General features: G+C 43.2%; 2 pseudogenes across 1 annotated transcript; one reads left to right on the plus strand and one right to left on the minus strand.

The window, feature by feature from the left end:
* Nucleotides 1–1,729: 1,729 nt before the first annotated feature.
* On the minus strand, nt 1,730–21,385 carry LOC146572265 (perforin-1-like; annotated as a pseudogene). Its single transcript, XR_014892685.1, has 9 exons — nt 19,842–21,385; nt 19,668–19,747; nt 19,428–19,473; nt 13,945–14,081; nt 13,722–13,860; nt 10,523–10,603; nt 9,929–10,425; nt 2,954–3,047; nt 1,730–2,633 (listed from the first exon to the last, which is right to left on the minus strand). The product of XR_014892685.1 is annotated as a perforin-1-like (transcript).
* On the plus strand, nt 15,623–16,836 carry LOC146572266 (uncharacterized; annotated as a pseudogene).
* Nucleotides 21,386–21,616: the final 231 nt, after the last annotated feature.

Raw genomic sequence — 21,616 nt, forward strand, 5'->3', positions numbered from 1 at the left:
TTTTATATTTGGGGTAAAATATCAAGTCTTTTCAAGTAAACCGGTTCAAGTCCAATTCAAGTCCCAAGTCATTGGTGTAAAAGTCCAAGTCAAGTCACAAGTCTTACAACATTTTTTCAAGTCAAGTCTAAAGTCATAAAATTAATGACTCGAGTCTGACTCGAGTCCAAGTCATGTGACTCGAGTCCACACCTCTGCTTGCTACAGTGTAGCGGCTCGAGTTAGGCTGGACCCGTTGGCCAGCTACCCTCAGGGTCATTCCACGGTTGATTACATGGTCCACTATTGTAGCTCTGATGTCATCAGCAATTCTATTTCTTACTCTTCCTACCCTTCCTCTCCCCCCTCCTCATCTTCCTCTCCCCCCTCCTTGTCTTCCTCTTGCTCCTCCTTGTCCTTGTCGTCCTCTTCATCCTACTTCTTCACCTCCACGTCCTCTTCCTCGGCCTCCTCTACTTCTCACTCTTTCTGCTCCCTCCATTGTACTCCGCACACACAGCTTACCTGTATTATAGTGCTTAGGCTGATTGCAAAGTGAACTAATTATCTAAAAAAGTTTTCACATGTGAAAGTGTGCCAGACAGTTGGCAAATTAGTGTTAATGATAGCCATACATGTGTATACTTTTGCTAGGAGTGTGTTGGAAATTTGGTAATTGAGTGTTGTGCAGTGGATTGTGCCTACAGTTTTGCAAAGTGTGTGTTACAAAATTGCAAACTGAGTGCAAAGCAGTTTTTGTGCTTTTAGTTTTGCAAACTCAGTGAGTGGTTTTGCTATAAGTCTGAATAGTTTTAGAGATTGTGCTACAGGAATCACAGTTAGGGTTTAAGCATTCAGAAAAAACTGTAAGTATACTTGTATAGATAGCACATAATACATCATACTATTTCATTTACAGAACTAAAATTAGTTTGTTGTATAAAGAGAATCTTTGAGCTTGATTCAATGGTTAGGCCTCATGAATACAGCTTCGTGGATGAAGCTGTATTCAATCTAGCAAATAGCAGAAGGAGAGGTTGCAACATGGGTTTTCAATTTTGAGTGGTAGTGTGTAAATGATGAAAACAGTGTGTTAGTTGTGTTTAACTTCTGTAGCCTGTGTGCACCGTTCTGGGTACAAGTGCACCACACTGCTAAATGTGTTTTGTGTCTGAGAATGTGTTTAGAGTTTTGGTAAATGGGAGATTCAGAGTTACAAATGGTGTCCTAACCAGATGAATAATGTTTAAGATTTTGGCAACTGTGAGATTGATTTGATGAATGAGTTTTCATAGTTGACAGTTTAGTTTTCACAATGGGATTTAGTGTTTTAGCAATTCAGAAAAACTGTAAAGTCAGTGAGAAAGGGATTCTTCTGCTCACTTGATGACCTCAGTAAACCTTTTGGATAAGTTTTTTTCTCTCACTTCCCAGATTCAGTGTTTTTCAGTACAGCATATTCATTTTTACAATCATGGTTTAAACCCTAAAAAGTAACCCTTTTCAACAGAGCTTTGGCTATTTATACGATTTGAAACTACAGTTGTCCCTTGCTATAACGCGGTTCACCTTTCGCGGCCTCGCTGTTTTGTGGATTTTATTTCAGGACACAGTGCACTGCGTCCTGATTGGCTGTAGACCAATGTCAATCAATCTCGTGCCGTGTCTCCTGTACAGTACAAAATGCTTCCAGCTTGTCAAATTTACATAAATCTTTGATCGCTAGCAGTATGACTCTGAAGTGCTGTACTGTATGTTTGTAACAAACACAATGTCGACGAAACGTTTTGCACCGCCAAAGGCACCTGGGGGTGCCTTTTTATTTATTCTAGTCTTGGTGTCTACAAAAAAAAGAAAGAAAAAAGTTATTTATGGCCATTCAAACACCACCAAAGGTTTAATGAGCCAAATATCAATTAATCAGAACTCACATTTATTTCTTTATAATCAGCATTATTATAAATGATACATTAAGTCCCTAAATATGACCCATGCAAGCATTGCTAAACTTAATGTTTTATATACTTGTTACAAATCAAAGAACTGAAAAATATACATAAAATATTTGCATGTTATGAAGGCTTTTGCAAGAATGACACACAAGAATGCATTTGTAATCATACTTATGAAGAGGCCTGACCATTTTTACACATAATTCAGAAAATAATCACAAGTGTCTTTAATGAATACACAAAGTGATATGAATGTGGACCCACCACCAAAATCAAATGAGGATTAAACAAGATGACTGTCTGCCTCAGACTATATGACACATCAAATTAGCTGTAACTCTAAGTGCATGGTATGTGTTAATTTTGTGCCCAATTATTATTCTTTATATATTGCACATAAAGAATGTTATCACCCAACCTGACATGATACTTGATTAAAGATAAGCTACCAGCATTTCCATAGTGTGTGCCAGCCAGAATGCGTTTTCATTGTGAAGATGGTTGGTATTGGTTACAGGTGGATCCAGTCAGGTGTCTGTCACATGTCAGAGTATACTGGACCTCAACAGTGCCGCCTTTTTGAAGTGAGCATCTGATTGTGTTTGTACCTTGAGTCAGGTACTTCACACACGATCCCAGTTGGTCATCAAAGAACACATCCTCGTCCCAGACTTCAATCATCAGAGGCGAGCTTGTTGCCACCTTTTTAAAAAAAAGTCAGACAAAGTTAAACCAAAGTGAAATAAAATTATGTATGTTGTGCCCATTTAAAGTAATGTTTCATTTTATTACAATAATAATTTAAAAGAAAAAAAAACTCCAGAAGGGAAAAATAGCATTTCACCAGTGCTTCATTATTATTTGTCATGTTATTAAAATCAAGTCTTTAATATAAAGATATAACAGTGTGATTCTTTTCTTTATCTGAGAAGATAATTATGCAAAATCTTGAAAAAAAAGAGCTGTCCTTGGTTTTACTTGTTGTAGTGGATAAAAGTGAGATAGAAGTGCTTTGTACTGACATTTTCCAGAATGTAATTGGTGGTCCAGGAGGGGGAGTTAGATTCGATCACACTGGTCTGGAATTTTTGCGATTGAAACTGGATCTTAACATATCTGTGAAATGGCAAAATGTGGAAAAAGAACATTACTGTGTTAGGAGGGATATTATACCCCTTATGTCAAACAGAGTGATTTGTGGCCCCAATAAATGATTTGTGACCCTAGGAAGTAATAAAGGAAGTAATAAAACATATGGTAGCCATAAAATTATTATATTCATAAAATTTATGATATTCATAAATTTGTGATATTCATCAAAATATGCTAGTTCATAGCTCATTAATCTTTCCCCAAAAATAAATGATTTGATTTTTTTTTAATATCAAATAGCATTCTTCATTTTTAAGCCATTAAATTTTTTTTTTTACTCTTTATGCTTAAAAACTGCCATCTGGTGGTGGGTCAGTGCGTGTGTGCGCACGCGCGCGCCCCCCGTGCGTGTGTGTCTGTGCGCGCTTGTGCGCGTGCCTGTGTCTGGGCCCGTGCTCGTCTGTGTGTGTGTGTTAAACCAGAGTAAAAGTGCTTAGTTACACTTGTGCTTTTGTAACGTTCAGTATGGCGGGAGATACAGGCTGCATAAGATAAGATAAGATAAGATAACCTTTATTAGTCCCACACGTGGGAAATTTGTTTTGTCACAGCAGGAAGTGGACAGTGCAAAAGTTATGATGCAAAAATTAGAATACAATAAGAATAAATACAGTACACAGCTGTACAGAATAGAATAAAATAATGTACTATATACAGTAGAATAAAATAGAATAAAAATATACAATAAGATAAAAATAGAATACGAATGCTATATACAACTGAGTAAAAATACAACGATGCCAGAAAAGATTATTGCACTTAGTGTTATTGCACATGTGTGGATGTGTGTGTTTGTTCAGTTAAAGTCTTTGTTGTGGAGTCTGACAGCAGTGGGGAGGAAAGACCTGCGAAATCTCTCCGTCCCACACCGTGGGTGCCGCTGTCTCCCACTGAAGGAGCTGCTCAGTGCTGTCACAGTCTGCTGCATGGGGTGGGAGACGTTGTCCAACAGGGATGACAGCTTAGCCGCCATTCTCCTGTCACTCACCACCTCCACTGGGTCCAGAGGGCATCCTAGAACAGAGCTGGCCCTTCGGATCACCCTGTTCAGTCTCTTCCTGTCCCCAGCAGAGATGCTGCCGCCCCAGCAGACCACACCATAAAAGATAGCAGAAGCCACCACAGAGTCATAGAAGGTCTTCAGGAGTGGGCCCTCCACCCCAAACGACCTGAGTCTCCGCAGCAGGTACAACCTGCTCTGCCCTTTCCTGTAGAGGGTGTCTGAGTTATGAGTCCAGTCCAGTCTGTAGTTCAGATGAACACCAAGGTACCTGTAGCTGTCCACAGCCTCAATGTCCATACCCTGGATGTTCAGTGGTTGCAGTGGAGAATGCTTGTGCCTGCGGAAGTCTACCACCAGCTCCTTGGTTTTACTGGCGTTGATCTGGAGGTAGTTCAGCTGGCACCAGTCCACAAAGTCTTGAGTCAGTCCTCTGTACTCCTTGTCGTCCCCATCAGTGATGAGGCCGACTATTGCAGAGTCATCAGAGAACTTCTGCAGGAAGCACTGGGTGGAATTGTGGGAGAAGTCTGCAGTGTAGATGGTGAAGAGGAACGGAGCCAGAACCGTTCCTTGTGGGGCCCCCGTACTGCAGACGACCCTGTCCGACACACAGCCCTGAGTCCTCACATACTGTGGTCGGTCGGTGAGGTAGTCCAAAATCCAGGTAGTGAGGTGATGGTCCACTCCAGAGTTCTCCAGCTTGTCCTTCAGAACCGAGGGAAGAATAGTGTTGAAGGCACTGGAGAAATCAAAGAACATGATTCTCACAGTGCTTCCAGCGGTCTCCAGGTGAGCGAGGGAACGATGTAGGAGGTGAATGACGGCATCATCCGCTCCAATGCCAGGCTGGTAGGCAAACTGAAGTGGGTCCAGTGATGAGCTTGTTAGGCGCCGAAGCTGAGCCAGGACCAACCGCTCCAGGGTCTTCATCAGGTGGGATGTCAGAGCCACCGGCCTGTAGCTATTGAGGTCCTTGGGGCGTGAAGTCATTGGCACTGGTACAACACAGGAGGTTTTCCAGAGCTGTGGGACTCTTCCCAACCTCAGGCTCAGGTTGAAGAGGTGCTCCATCACCCCACACAGTTGGTCCGCGCAGGACCTGACGACCCTCGAGCTGATGCCATCTGGACCCGCTGCATCCCTCGTTGGAAAACTTTATTTCAATTTATTTGCATTTGTTTAATCCGAACAAGGAAAATGAGAATCCAAGTCTGATTCACAAATGCTGGAGATCCCCCCAAAAAACCACCCCAAGCATAAGCGCACCGCGGCTCCCAGCAAAAACCTCCTGAAAAACCCTCCGTCTTTCTCCAAAAACGCACAACAACAGCAAACCCCCCCCCCCCCCCTAGAATAACTCGATAAAACTCTCGCTATCCCCCCCAAGCATAAGCTCACCGCGGCTCCCACCCAACCCTTAGGCAAACAAGCAGGAAACCTCCAGAAAAAACCCTCCGTATTTTTATCCAAAACACGCGCAAAAAACCCCCCCAGGAATAACTTGTTAGGGGGAACCCTCTATTCCCAAAACTTATATTCGATAACAGGGTAAAAACTCCTGAAAAACTCCTGGAAAAATATTCGTCTGTCCACCAAGATTTGCTCTCCGCGGTCGGTCCTCATGCTCCTGGCTCCCGGAGCACCATCCCCACCAACGCTTCTTCTCCCCCATCAGGCAGACGAAATTCACGGCGCCTGCTTTTGCGAGCTAAACACGGTCAGTCTCTCTATGTTCTCACTTTTTTTCTAATTTTATAAAAACTATCCTTTTGTATTTAACATAACTCACTGTTTGTTTGTTTGTTTTTTTTGGGGGGGGGGTTATCCTCAAATTGTTAGGTCTACTTAAACATCTCAGGAGCAACAGAACAAGCAGCAGGACCAGAAGGATAAGGAGCACAAGGACAAAGCGCAGACGACACCAGCTCTTCTATCGCTCTTCGAGCAGTATGTCTCATTGCTGAATTAATTCGCTCATCATATAAAAAGCTGTTTTTTTTCTTTACTTTTTCAACAACTGTGCTTTTAGATATTCTTGTCACTCAATAAAAATGGATAACCAGGAACATGATATTACAGACCCATTTCTTGCTTCTAGCGTTAGCTAGGTTAAATCAAAATACTGTTCATTCACAGAATACACCTCCACAAAGCGGTGAGCAACCTGATGTGATCAATAATAATAATAATGACCCTTTAGAAATGCTTAATTTAGCTCTAGCCCGATTAGCGCCTAGTGAAAGTGTCTCGCAAAATAGCTCTCAATGTTTGAGTGTTGAGCATGGTGAGATCCAAACAGAGTCAGACGTGGCTCATTCTCAACTGAGTCTGACACAAAACATTTCCTCATCCGATCCGTTTATAGCGCTTAATCAGGCTTTAGCAGCCTTGGCAGAAATCTTTATCTATCTATCTTTATCGCTCATAATGCCAAGAGTTTTGATGCTTACATTATTCTCAGGGCTATGGTTAAGCAAAGCTTAAAACCAAAGTTAATCAGTCAAGGCTCGAAATTGATCAGCTTTACAGACACAGACTTAAACCAGCGCTATATGGACTCGTGCTGTTTCCTTCCGATGCCGTTGTCAGGTATCCCAAAAGGAATGGGGTTTTCAGACAGCATTAAAGGCTTTCCCCCCATTGTTTCAGTTCGAAACAAACATCACTTATCCTCCCCCTCCGCCTATAGTCTCGAGCGTATGACAACACAGGGCAGGAAAGAATTTTACAAATGGTATGATTCAGTCAGCTCCGGCACCTTCAATTTCATGAAAGAGGCCCTTTTATACTGTGAAAACGATGTTGAAATTCTAGCTCGGGGTTGCACATTGTTCAGAAACGGATTTATTGAAGAGACAGGAGTAGATCCTTTCAGCCGCAACACCCTTGCTAGCGCGTGCCTAAAACCTATTTAACAGACTTCATGCCAATGAATTCTTTAGCAATACCGTGCCCTCTATATTACCATAATCAGGTCAAATCATTTTCCTCATCCTCAATTCAATGGCTCGAATATCTCTCTTACACACAAGGTGTTTTTATCAGACATGCACTCAATCAAGGGGAAAAACAGCTCACTAGTTATTATGTGGATGGGTATGGTCAGATTAACGGTAAAACATACCTGTGGGAATTTTTGGGTTGCTACTTCCATGGGTGTGTTACGTGTTTTTCAAATCAGGCCGATGTTAACCCTCTGTTAGGGGCCTCTTTTTCAGACAGTAACCTTGCCGCTCAAGACAGGCTCGCTAGATTGAGAGCTGAACATAATGTGTGTCCTGTTATAATCTGGCAGCATGAGTGGACCAAGTTAAAACGTACTGATGAGAGTGTAATCAACTTCCTCAGACGTTATGATCCACCAGAGCCTTTGAATCCTCGCCATGCCCTCTTCGGAGGCCGTACAAGCCCAGCACAGTTGCGTTGCAGTGTAGCGCCTGGTGAGAAAATTAGTTATGTGGATGTCACCTCGTTGTATCCGTTTGTAAATAGCACCTGTCGTTACCCCTTAGGCCATCCTCAAGTAATTTTTCGAAATTTTCAGCACCCTAAAAACTACTTTGGGTTTATCAAAGCGGTTGTATACCCACCCAGAGGACTCTATTTTCCCGTTTTACCCTATAAAACAAAGTCAGGCAAGCTTCTCTGTCGCACTTGTGCTGAAATGAACAACCAAGAGGGGAAAGACCTTTTTCGTGAAATCTGTATTGGAAAATTGTGTACGTTTCGAACAAGTTTGTTGACAATGTTGTGTGGGTTTATACATCCTTTCAGCCTCTGTATTCTGAGCTTCAAGAGAAAAATAAAAGCATTAAATTCATTGAAGGTCTCCCTGATTCTTTTGACGATGAGAGCTTGTTTCCCTCACACCAGAGTCATCTCATTGTACTGGATGATGTTATTTTTCAAGCAGCAAATCATCCAAAAGTGGTCCGGATTTTCACACAGTACAGACACCATAAAAATATGAGTGTGATGATGTTGAGCCAAAATGTGTTTCTACAAGGTAAACACAGCAGGACGATCAGTCTGAACAGTGTTATTTAAAAACCTCACGATAAATTACAAGTTAATACACTAGCTAGACAAATATGTCCAGGACGTCTGCATTTCATCTTGGAGAGTTTTGAAGAAGCCACGAGAGAACCACACGGATATTTATTGATAGGTTTAACCCCCACCTCTCCAGAGCAACTCAGACTGAGATCCGGGATACTACCATCAGAACAGCTGTGTGGAAATATTCCAATCACACAATGCCAACATAAGAAGTTGAAATGACATAAGAGAAAATCAGACAAATGGCCAACAGACGTGACGTGTCAGGAAGAAAAAGAAGGTAATGACTCAAAAAGGCGGCTTCCTCTTACCACTACTCACAACAGTCTTACCCATCGTAGCTGATTTAGCTATAGGCGCCATTCGCAAATAAAAATGCAGAAAATGTATCTGATCTCGCCTGAGCAGATCAAATGCTTACATGAAACGCATGCAAATGCTTCTCGACCAAGCATCAGATACAAAGCCGAGGATGAACTGGACAGTCAAATGAGACGTGTATTGGAGACTCAGGGTCTAAACCCCGATGAGAAAATAAAAAAAGTATAACATGCTGTTAGAGTTTGTATTGTTGATTGTCATTTATGCTTAGAAATATTTAACCATAGATGCTTAGAGGTGTATAATCAATTGTGTAGTGATAAGTTGTGTGATCTTTAACAGGCTACAGAGGCTTGGTGTGCATTCCACACTAGAATGCACACCTACATCCTGGGAGCACGGGAAGAGGTCGCATCTTGTCTTAATTGTTTTATGGTAGGATTAACGTAGCTACGTCTGTTCTAGTCTAAGTGCTTTTCTGTTTAGATGAACTGCTGGACTTCCTCACCGGGGGGGGGTCTAGTCTACCCTCTTCCTGACCAAGGATGTTTGACCCTTTGATCAGCAGTCCACACACACACACACACACACACACATACACACACACACACACACACACACACACACACAGGCATGGTACTCTTTGTTTGTATGTAGACGTCGTATGTTAATGAACCTATGCATATTCATGTAACCTCAATAAAAGGACAGTGTATGGGAGAACGGACGAGAGCTACTGGGGTCAAGCGAAGGAACGGTGCCTTTCCGGTTCTCTCCCGTGCACGAGTACCATGAAGAAGTTTGCCTACTTGTGTCTTGCTTAGCAGTGTAATTATATTGTCTTCAACGTTCCAGCGGATGGGTTCAAGCTACAAACCTATCACATGCTTTTACAAAAGTATCTCATACTAGAGAGACAAAAAGTAGATGAAAGCAAGCAAATAACACTAAGGCTCCTCGCTGTGCGTGAAGAGGGACAGAGTGAGAGATCACATGATGAGCGCGACTACCAGCAGGAAGAAAGCGAGGAGGGGGAGCAGGTGGCAAGTGTGAATAAGGTTTTACATGCCGTTTTAACCCACATAAACCCTCACTCAAAGAGCATAAAAAGTAAAAACTTTTTATGCTTAAAAATAAAGGATGCTATTTGATATAAAAAACTTTTTTTTAATAATCAAATCATTTATTTTTGGGGAAAAATTAATGAGCTATGAACTAGCATATTTTGATGAATATCACAAATTTATGAATATCATAATTTTCATGAATATAATAATTTTATGGGTACCATATGTTTTATTACTTCCTTTATTACTTCCTAGGGTCACAAATCATTTATTGGGGCCACAAATCACTCTGTTTGACATAAGGGGTATAATATCCCTCCTTGTGTTAATGTCTATGATTCATCTGTTATGTTTACAGTGGCTTTCCTTTGAAGCTTATCTTGTTCACTACTCACCCGTCAGTCTTGTCCCAAAAATCTCCTTTCAGACCAGAGGCTTGGATCATTGTTATCCTTAGTGTTCCTTTCTGAATCTCTTTAGGACAACAGTTGGAATCCAGGTTGGGACCACTGCTGCTACAGTACGACTGTGTGTTTGATCGACTGATGCTGTTGTCTTTTAAGTACTGCTCTATTGCAGCCTTTAGTCCTTTATTCCGTGCTGACGTTTGCACCAGTTCATACAGTGGTCTTAGAGAGTAGCAAACCACATCAGGTTGATCTATGAGGGTTTTTAGCCAATTCTGGTAGCCCAGTGAGTCATTTCTGGTGAGTGAAAACTCCCCAGTCCAGCCTCTGCCTCCTACCACTTCTGAATAATGACCGTGAAGACCAGAGGCGTACATAACAGAGACACCTTGGTTGTTTAGGACTGAGGCGCATAAGTTAAAAGAAGGACCCAGATTAACATTCCCCAGGCCTACCTTGACACCCAATGACAAGCAGTCGTGTACCTGTGTGAAAGGAGGTAACACTGGATATTGCTTTTGTTGGTACAAAGTGTATGTACATATGTTCACTGCTTTAACCAGATATATGTGCTACACATACCTGGGATGAAGTAAGATGATTCAGACTGGACAAGCAGGTACGTGTAGACGTGACTCGCCTGAACTGCCCTCCAAGATCAACCTGAAAAAACATTTATTAAACATTTTTAAAAAAGGGTTTAGTCCATGGGGCCCGGCCGGGCACAGCCCGAAGAGGAGACATGGGCCCATCCTCCCGCAGGCCCACCACCCGCAGGAGGCGCCATAGGGGTCGGGTGCATTGTGTGCCGGGTGGCGGCCAGGAGCGGAGGCCCTGGCGGACTGACCCCCGGCTGCCAAGACTGGCAATAGGGACATGGAATGTCACCTCTCTGGTGGGGAAGGAGCCTGAGTTAGTGCGTGAGGTTGAGAGGTACCGGCTAGATATAGTCGGGCTCACCTCTACACATGGCTTGGGCTCTGGAACCGGTCTCCTGGAGAGGGGCTGGACTCTGTCTCAGTCTGGAGTTGCCCCTGGTGAGAGGCGGCGGGCTGGGGTGGGTATTCTAATATCCCCTCGGCTTGCTGCCGGTACGTTGGGGTTTTTCCCGGTGGACGAGAGGGTTTGTTCCCTGCGCCTTAGGGTCGGGGAATGGGTCCTGACTGTCATATGCGCTTATGCACCGAGTGGCAGTTCAGAGTACCCAGCCTTCTTAGAGTCCCTGGGGGGGTGCTGGAGGGTGCTCCGCCTGGAGACTCTGTTATCCTGCTGGGAGACTTCAATGCTCACGCGGGTAACGACAGCGAGACCTCGAACGGGGAGGAACGGCCTCCCTGATCTGAACCCGAGCGGTGCTTTGTTATTGGACTTCTGTGCTAATCACAGTTTGGCCATAACGAACACCCTGTTCAAACATAAGACTGTCCATAAGTGCACGTGGCACCAGGACGCTCTAGGCCGTAGGTCGATGATCGATTTTGTAATCGTATCAGCAGACCTGCGACCATATGTTCTGGACACTCGGGTAAAGAGAGGGGCTGAGCTGTCAACTGATCACCACCTGGTGGTGAGTTGGATCAGGTGGCGCAGGAGGACGCTGGACAGACCTGGTGCACCTAAACGCGTAGTGAGGGTGTGCTGGGAACGTCTAGCAGAGGACCCAGTCCGCGAGATCTTCAACGCACACCTCCCGCAGAGCTTCAACAGCATTCCGAGGGAGACTGGGGACATTGAGTCCGAATGGACCATGTTCAGCGTCTCCATTGCCGAAGCTGCTGCATTGAGCTGCGGCCACAAGGTGGTTGGTGCCTGCCGTGGTGGTAATCCCCGAACCAAATGGTGGACACCAGAGGTGAAGGGAGCCACCAGGCTGAAGAAGGAGTCCTATCGGGCTTGGTTAGCCTGTGGGACTCCCGAGGCAGCCGACAGGTATCGACAGGCCAAGCGGAATGCGGCTCGGGCAGTGGCTGAAGCAAAAACTCGGGTGTGGGAGGAGTTCAGAGAGGCCATGGAAAAAGACTTTCGGACTGCCTCGAAGAGATTCTGGCAAACCGTCAGGCATCTCAGGAGGGGAAAGCGGTGCTCTACCTGCACTGTGTATAGTGCTGGCGGAGCGCTGCTGACGTTGACTGAGAAGATTGTCAGGCGGTGGAAGGGATACTTCGAGGACCTCCTTAATCCCACTGACACGTCTTCCGAAGAGCAAGCAGAGTCTGGGGATGAGGGGAATGACCCGCCAATTTCCGGGGGCGAGGTCACTGAGGCAGTTAAACAACTCCTTGGTGGCAGAGCCCCTGGTGTTGATGAGGTCCGCCCCGAGTTCCTGAAGGCTCTGGACGTTGTAGGGCTGTCCTGGTTGACACGGCTCTGCAATGTTGCGTGGAGATCAGGGGCAGTACCTGTGGACTGGCAGACCGGGGTGGTGATCCCCATCTTTAAGAAAGGGGACCGGAGGGTGTGTTCCAACTACAGGGGGATCACGTCCGCTAGTCGAACCTCGGATACAGGAGGAACAATGCGGTTTTCGTCCTGGACCAGCTCTTTATCCTCTCGAGGATACTTGAGGGTGCATGGGAATTTGCCCAACCAGTCTACATGTGTTTTGTGGACTTGGAGAAGGCATTCGACCGTGTCCCTCGGGGTGTCCTGTGGGAGGTGTTGCGGGAGTATGGGGTGTCTGGCCCATTGCTACGGGCCATTCGATCCCTATACAACCGTTGCAAGAGCTTGGTTCGCATTGCCGGCAATAAGTCGGACTCGTTCCCGGTGGGTGATGGGCTCCGCCAGGGCTGCCCTTTGTCTCCGGTTCTGTTCATAATTTTTATGGACAGGATTTCTAGGCGCAGCCAAGTGGCGGAGGGCTTTCGCTTTGGTGGCCTCAGAATCTCATCTCTGATTTTTGCAGATGATGTGGTTCTGTTGGCTTCATCGGTTGAGGGCCTCCAGCTCGCACTGTAACGGTTCGCAGCCGAGTGTGAAGCAGCGAGAATGAGGATCAGCACCTCCAAATCTGAGGCCATGGTTCTCAGCCGGAAAAGGGTGGAGTGCCCACTCCGGGTCGGGGATGAGTTCCTGCCCCAAGTGGAGGAGTTCAAGTATCTCGGGGTCTTGTTCGCGAGTGATGGGAGAAGGGAGCCGGAGATCAACAGACGGATTGGGGCTGCAGCTGCAGTAATGCAGACGCTGCACCGGTCCATCGTGGTGAAGAGGGAGCTGAGTGTAAAAGCGAAGCTCTCAATTTACCGGTCGATCTACGTCCCTACCCTCACCTATGGCCACGAGCTGTGGGTAGTGACCGAAAGAACGAGATCGCGGATACAAGCGGCAGAAATGAGCTTCCTCCGAAGGGTGGCTGGCCTCTCCCTTAGAGATAGGGTGAGAAGTTCGGCCATCCGGGAGGGGCTCAGAGTAGAGCAGCTGCTGCTCCACATCGAAAGGAGCCAGCTGAGGTGGTTCGGGCATCTGACAAGGATGCCCCCTGGGCGCCTCCTGGGTGAGGTGTTCCAGGCATGTCCCACCGGGAGGAGGCCCCGGGGCAGACCCAGGATACGCTGGAGAGATTATATCTCTCGGCTGGCCTGGGAACGCCTTGGTATTCCCCCGGATAAGCTGGAGGAGGTGGCTGGGGAGAGGGAGGTCTGGGCCTCTTTGCTTAGGCTGCTGCCCCGGATAAAGCGGATGAAGATGGATGGATGGATGGATGGATGGATGGATGGATGGGTTTAATGACTTCTGAATGGTATAAAAAAAATTAAAGGGATGTGTATATTAATTTTATCACCTGGCGAATATAATGTGTGCCGTATGTGTCTATGAAGTGTCTGTACTGGGCTTTGGTTGCATTGCTGTAGGTAGCTGGGAGTCTGGCCACATCTTTACTGAACTCAGCACTGAGAGGAGGGCTGTTGGACACACGGTAACTAAACACACAAAAAAAATACAGATTAATAGACATCAAACTTAAATTTAAAAAATTAGATGTTGTAGTAGTCTTTAAACTCTACCTATAATGTTTACAGGTGATTATATGTGTGCTGAAGGTGTAGCGGTCCTCTCTCTTCTTGGTTACAGCAAAGTTGTATGCTGTAGATCTTGTTCCTCCAAACTCCAGGTTGCCAAGCTTCTCAATATCCAGTCCAACCTAAGAGAAATGAAGGCATGAGCTACGTGATTTCCCAGCATAATAGATATTTCCTTGAAACTAGCAGCCAAAACATTAAAATGGCTGTCAGCTGTACTTTTATATTGAATGCTAAAGCACATTTTAGCATGATAATGTAAGGTGTGGTCATGGTAAATATATTATACTTGCTAAATATTAACTGATTTCTGTTGCCTTTGTAAACAACTGTTTTTAATTGGAACTAGCATACTATACTATACTTTTTCTAATTTGCAATATTAACTAACCCTAACCCTAACCCCCCAACATATTAATGGTGATATCATTAATTCAATATTTCACTGATATACAATAACGATCAACCGCATTTAATTTTTTAAAACTCACTAGTTTGTGTGAAAATTACCCACAGACTTTGCTGTGAGTAGATTTATTGAGGACTGAAATATCTTGACAGTTTTTGGATATATTGTTATAAAATATGGTCTGAACCCCAGAACAGTCATTTGGCGCAGCTAATATTATGTGATTTGTGAGACATGTCAGAAATAATTCCGTATTTATATTTTGATTGAAGTGTGATTGTTAGTGAGTGAATTATAGGACCACATTGAATTAAGATGACAACTCACCTGTTGTTCAACTTTTATTTGCAATAGGCCTTAAAAGTACCTTTAATTGAAAGCAGCTAAAAAGCTTGTTACCATAGAGAGTATAAAAGATGCATGTAGCTATTGTGATGTCATATGTTGGTTTATGAAGTCTCATTTTGAAGTGTGCTGATTGTAAACCAGACACTCAGTGACTGACTTGTAATTAACAAGTTGTTGAGCAATGGGTGTGTAGTCCTTTATTGTCATTGTAGAATGTACAATGAAATTGTGTGTGCTCCACACCAACTGTGCACAAATAAAATATAAATACAGTTTTTCTCAAATGTTAAAACACAAAAGCCAATCCTGTAACCCAAATGACCAGTAGTCTAAACACATTTACTAAATGTAGCCACCATATTCCAGTACCATAAACACATGTCACATGAAGACACAATTCACAAAACACAACCCTCTGTACTCATAAATCTAAACACATTTGTCCTTGCTAAAACACATGTTGCAAAACAACTCTGCTCATATTCACAAATGAAAGCCCATGTGATGCAAAATGCTTGCCACAGTCACCAATCTTTGAACACAGGGAACACACCTGGCGTCAGTCACTACACACAACGACTCAAAATTGAAGACACCTGTTGCTAATGATGTCACCCCACCTATAAAAGCATAGTTTGGTGAAGATGCCGAACAATCACAATGGATGAAGGCATTCGAGCGTGCGGAAGGAGAAGAGCTGCAGGCCAAAGAGGAAGAGGGGTTGAGATCAGAGGAGGAAGAGGTGAAGGCCTAAGAAGAAGAGGAGTTCGGAGTAGAGGAGGAAGAGAAGGAGGCCAACAAGAGAGAGGAGAAGGTCCAGGTGGGAGAAGAAGACAACCTCGCACCATCATAACAGATGATATGCGAGCAACAGTAATTGATCATGTCATTGTCCATGGCATGACAATGGCTGAAGCGGGACGAAGAGTACATCCAAACCTGAGTAGGTTCACTGTGGCCACCATTATCAAGGCATTTAGACAACACAACAGGTATAGTACGCTATTGCTTTCTTTGTCACACTACAGTTTTACAGGCCTGTGAAAGTGGTCTGTTACTTTACATGTACAGTAGTTTTACATATAAATCAGTCAATTGACAACACATGTTTCTTTCTTTAGAGCTGAAAGAATGCCACATAGAGGTGGGAGGGTTGCCATATTCACAGCGGCACAAGAAACCCTCATTGCAGATATGGTCCGTGAGAACAACTGCATTAGACTCCGAGAGATCAGAGACAAAGTCATTGCAGATAATGTAAACTTTGAGAACATTGATGCTGTCCACAATAGACCGAGTTCTCCGGCGCCAACAGATGAGGATGAAACAGGTCTACAGGGTTCCCTTTGAGCGCAACTCTGCGCGACACATAGAACAACGTTACGAGTATGTGCAAGTACGTATACATCCATGTCCACAGTACAGTTAGTGGACATACTGTGTTGCTTAGTGGCCTACATTACTTCTGGACAATACTGTGCTACCTGATTGACCGTTCTAAACACCTGTATGCTTTTCCATGTTCACAAAATGGCCAGACCCCATGAGTACCTCTTCCTGGATGAGGCTGGCTTCAACCTCCAGAAACGAAGGCGAAGAGGCCGTAACATCATTGGCCAAAGAGCCATCATTGAGGTTCCTGGCCAACGGGGGGGGGGGGGGGTAATATTACTCTTTGTGCAGCTATGGGTACGGAGGGGCTTGTCCACTGGCATGCTGTCCTTTGGTCTTACAACAAACAACGTCTCCTCACCTTCCTAGATGAGCTAAAAGACATCCTCCTGGACCGTCAACAACACCATCCTAGGCTAGCACATCACATGTATGTGATCATTTGGGACAACGTCCGCTTCCACAAAACACACCAAATCAGAGAGTGGTTCACCACCAACAGTGACCACTTTTTAAACGTCTGTCTGCCACCCTACTCCCCTTTCCTGAACCCTATAGAGGAGTTCTTCTCATCATGGAGATGGAAGGTGTATGACAGACAGCCATACACAAGAGAGAACCTCGTACGGGCAATGGAGCTGGCCTGTGCTGACATCCCAGTGGAGGCCTTCCAGGGATGGATTCGCCATTCCAGGGCGTTTTTCCCGATTTGCGAGTTGATAATTTAACACTTGGTGTTAAGAGTTTATATATTAACTCTCAAAGAGTATTTTAGTTTAACTACGTAAGAGTTATCTTCTAATTCATTCTAAAAAGCGGGAATTTTACTGTTCTGAACTTCTAGAAATTTCTTTTGGAAATAAACATTTACTAAAAAGATGCAATGGTTTTTGAAAAACATTTATTCTGAATTGTGCACCACAATTTCAAAACATTTTCTGAAAGATGTAACAGTATACATGTTCTCACTTTCATTAGAATTTTGTTTATCAAAAGGTCTGACATGGTAAATGCAAATAACAGCATTCTCATCATTTATTTCTTCAATACAATATGTATGTCCTTCATTCATCCCTTTGTGGAACTTCAACGCACTTCTGCTCTCCCCCATATTCCATCTTCACAAGCATATCCTGTGCGGAGATTGAATAAAAATTAGTTGACACTAATTAATGGCACAAATAATCCAGTAAACAATTGCAGCACAGTAGAAAAAAAGAAAAGGAATCCTTTTTGAGCCATTACTTGTGTAAAGTATTTTCCCAAAAGACAAGGACGCAGGCAACAGGTAATACTGAACTAAATGTAAAACCTCAACCTTTTTAATTATTACTTAAACTGTGTGCACAAAACTCTGGAGGGATCTATGCTAACGTAGAACCCAGTCAGGACGCCTGCTACTGCTGTTTGCTCGTGTTTGGGGTTTTTTTTGTTTTTTTGTTTTTTATGGGCGATCGTTTTCAGGCTTCAAGTAGCACCATTATACCAACATTTCACATTCTACACATTGTTTTAGGTGTATTTGACCAAAAGTTTGACTGAAAATTCACATGCAAGCTTTTTTTCAAGGCTGTGGTATTTGCCTGCAAACAATACCTTTCAGCTAGCTAAAACAGAATATTATGCTATCAGCGAGCAACATGGCTAATGCCTTTCACACAGCTTTGTCTCAACTCCAAAGAGCCACAGAAGTAAAAGCTCATAATAATAATTGAAACAATCTTTGAAAGAATGACTTACCAAGCATGGCAAACAACTCAAATATGTAGTGCAAAATGTTCTGAAACGGCTTCACTTCAGCTTCGATTGGAGCCGTGCTGGGGGCGGAGTCTGTGAATTTACTCTATTGGTGTCATAGCCCCTCTAGGAGTTCAGAGTTAAGAGGTCAAGAGTTAATGTTTCCATTGTAACACCTCCAGATTTGACAGAGAAACACTCATTTTTAACACTCGATTTTAACTACTATCATTTTACACCTCAGAGTTACATTAAAAGAATGTGACTCTGCTTAGAGTAAAATTAACTCTACTTTTGCAAGAAGACTATTAACACCAACACATTTAACACTTTTGAATTTGCTGTGTGACATGTGTTTTAGCATTTGAGAAACACTGTAATAAGACAGCAGGAATAAATAACAAACAAGAGAAATATATACAGTCAAGAGGAATATTTACAATAAGAAGAGAAAGGCTCACATTGGAGAACAAGTTGCAAAGTTCTTGGAAGTAGTGCCAGCTTAGACCAGCTTATTGTCCATGTCCAAACAATGCATGGTCATGTTGTTGTTGGCATGATGACATTGTTTATATCATTTGAATTATTTCTTTATCTTCTCAAGGTCCATGTCATCGTTGTAAATTGTTTAAGCTTTACATTATTTATGCTATGCTATTTTATGTAGTTAAACTTATTGTGCTTTTATTTTGAAAGTCAAGCTTGCTTACAAGTCGCGCTGTTTCCTTTTTGGGAGAAAAAAGGAGAAAACCACCTGTAAGCGCGGAGCAAGAATGAGGCCGTTCTTTAGTGAAAGTCACACTAAGTGGAATGGGCTTTAAATACACACTTATAAGGAAACTTCAGAAGAATGGTGACTAATTCCCTTTTTGCAGCATGCAGCCAACGAGGTATTTATTGATATATCTCGTTTTGTTGTACAGTGTTATTTTAGGTGCTGTGTCTTACATTGAGTTTTTATTTTGTTAATGGTGTGTAGTTTTCACGGTGACTTTGGAGAGAAGTCTTCAAATAAACCAGTGACGGAAAACCACTTGCGTCTGCCTTGCTTCGAGGGAATTATAGTCATAGCATTTAAATTATTGATTGTTATAATAAAAAAAAAAACTAGGAGAAGTACTAGTCTCACTCTAAGGACTCTTGAGAAACACCTCACAAGGAAACGGGATTTTTGGGAGAACGAAATGTTTCTTTTTTAAGATCCTTCTACAAGTTAGAACACCTTCTCGTTACTTTTATAGGTTATACATAGACACTGTTCTCACAACCTTCTGTTACTGTGTATTACTGTGCGTGGTGTGTGTGTATGTTATTGCAGGCAATTCTTTCTTACCTAGAGCTACATATTAAAGCAAAAGTGGGATGATTTTCCTCAATAAACAGAGGGGTTCCACACTGTATGATGTTTATATGCCTTGTTACTGTATTTCTCTTCTCTTTTTTTCTTTAAATAATGTCCTTACAATGCTCAGTCATAGGACTTTTTAAAACATGGAGCTAGGAATGATTACAGGACTAGATCAACAGTTTGCAGTAATAGTAACATTATATCCATGTTTCACTCAACATGAATGTTTCCTACCTTCCAGTCGATGCTGCTCTGGTCGGTGTATGTGCTGACCAGTGAACTGTAGAGAAATTATTTTGCTTAATTCCCCAAAATATTCCAGTAGGAAAAAATGATTTGCAATTATTAAATGATTGTTTGATAAAATTAATTAATGTATGCCATGTGGGTGGGATGACATCTATGAATATGTAAAGTAATGTATGAAACCTGTCAGGGCACAATGAGTGATTATGTTTCTAAGTCCTAGAATACCTGATGGAGGTGTGTTCACTGTCCTCGAGACGAAAACTGCAGCGGTTGAATGTACGCCAGTCCAAAGTAGAGACTGGTAGCTGGAAATATAATTAATAACAGGTTTAGCATGTTAATGGTATGCCAAAGTAATTTTTGACATGTTTTTTATTAATTACTATAATATTTAGTTACTTTCTGCAGTTGGCCGCCTTTATGAGGGTTGGTGCAGAGTGTACAGGTTTTGCTTGGAGTGAGGTAGGTCTTCACATCAATCACATAAGCTCCTTTTCGCTTAAGTGTAACAACATCAAAGCCCTCCCCTGCCAGGTCATAACCAGGGAGCAGACATACACTGGCTCTGAGTCCCAGTCTGACAAGAAAGAGCAGGGGAGAGGCACAACAGAAAGAGGAGGAGGAGGCTCAGGTAGAGAGTGGTGGGAGTTGAAAAGGAGAGCATGGCTGGGAGAAGGGAGAACAGTTGCTTTATTTTAAGCTGTAATGTAATGTATCAAAAAGAAAATGCAAGAAATACTATTTTTGTTTTATTTGGGTTTTTTTTAATCATTCATCTCTCTTAAGTAGATATGACCCGGCTAAGATAAGATAAGATAGAACTTTATTAATATGCCGCTGGTTTTTTGTTTGTTTGTTTTTTAACAATCACTAACAACTGACAGACCACAGTACGTCAGGCTGAAGGACATCATGTCTGACACTGTGGTCAGCAGCACAGGAGCACCACCGGGAACTGTGCTGTCCCCTCTTCTCTTCACCCTGTACACCTCTGACTTCTGCTACATCTCTGAATTATGCCATATTCAGAAGTTTGCAGACGACACAGCCATCATAGGGTGTATCTGGGATAATCAGGAAGAGGAGTACAGAAGTCTGGTGAGGAACTTCGTCACATGGAGTCACACAAACCACCTGCAACTCAACACCTCAAAGACCAAGGAACTGGTTGTGGACTTCGGGAGGTCCAGAGAAGGTCCACTGCCGGTTCAGATAGAGGGGGAGGAGGTGGAGGTGGTCAACAAGTACAAGTACCTCGGGCTGTGGGTGGACAACAAACTGCACTGGTCATGCAACACAGAGCACCTGTATAAAAAAGCCCAAAGCTGACTGTACTTCCTCAGGAGGCTGAGGTCTTTTAACATCTGCAGGAAGCTCCTGAGGATGTTTTACCAGTCAGTGGTTGCTGGAGTACTTTTCTATGCTGTGGTGTGCTGGGGGAGCAGCACAGCAAAGAAGGACTCATCCAGGCTGGAGAAACTGATCAGGAAGGCTAGCTCTGTGGTCGGCATGAAGCTGAACACTCTGGTGACAGTGGCAGAGAAAAGGACACTAAAAAAACTGCTGGACATTATGAACAATGCTGGGCATCCTCTGCACACGGCCATAAACAACCAGAGGAGTCTGTTCAGTGACAGGTTGCTTTTCCCAAAGACAAGAACCAACAGACTTAAAAACTCCTTTGTCCCACACGCCATCAGACTGTTTAACTCCTCTCTGGAGGGGAGAGGGAGGGGAAACAGGAGGACAAAGGAGGGGGGAACAAGTGCCTCTTCACTTCACTGTGCAATACGTTTTGTTAATAGTCAACGGTGCAATAGACTTCAATACTTGAAATGTGCAATTCCCTTGTATTCTTATTTCTATTTATTCTATTTATCCCTTTTATATATTTTATTTATATATGTCTCTGTATTGATATATGTGTATGTATATAATATTCTGCTTACGTTCTGTAACTTCTGTCGGTGCTGTGCAATTGGAAACCGAATTTCCCAGAGGAACCCACCCGAGGGATTAATAAAGTTTTATCTTATCTTATCTTATCTTATCTTATATATACTCAGAATACTGCATTCCATGTTGAAAGGGTCCATCATTCCATTGAAAGGCTTGTTTCATTAGATCAACAGCTCAAAAAGCTACATTTGTGATATTTATTTATATTTATATTT

The sequence above is a fragment of the Mchenga conophoros genome, linkage group LG6 (assembly GCF_057382185.1).
Source record: "Mchenga conophoros isolate Kocher_MC1m ecotype Shallow Benthic linkage group LG6, M_conophoros_male_GT1.1, whole genome shotgun sequence".
NCBI lineage: Eukaryota > Metazoa > Chordata > Actinopteri > Cichliformes > Cichlidae > Mchenga > Mchenga conophoros.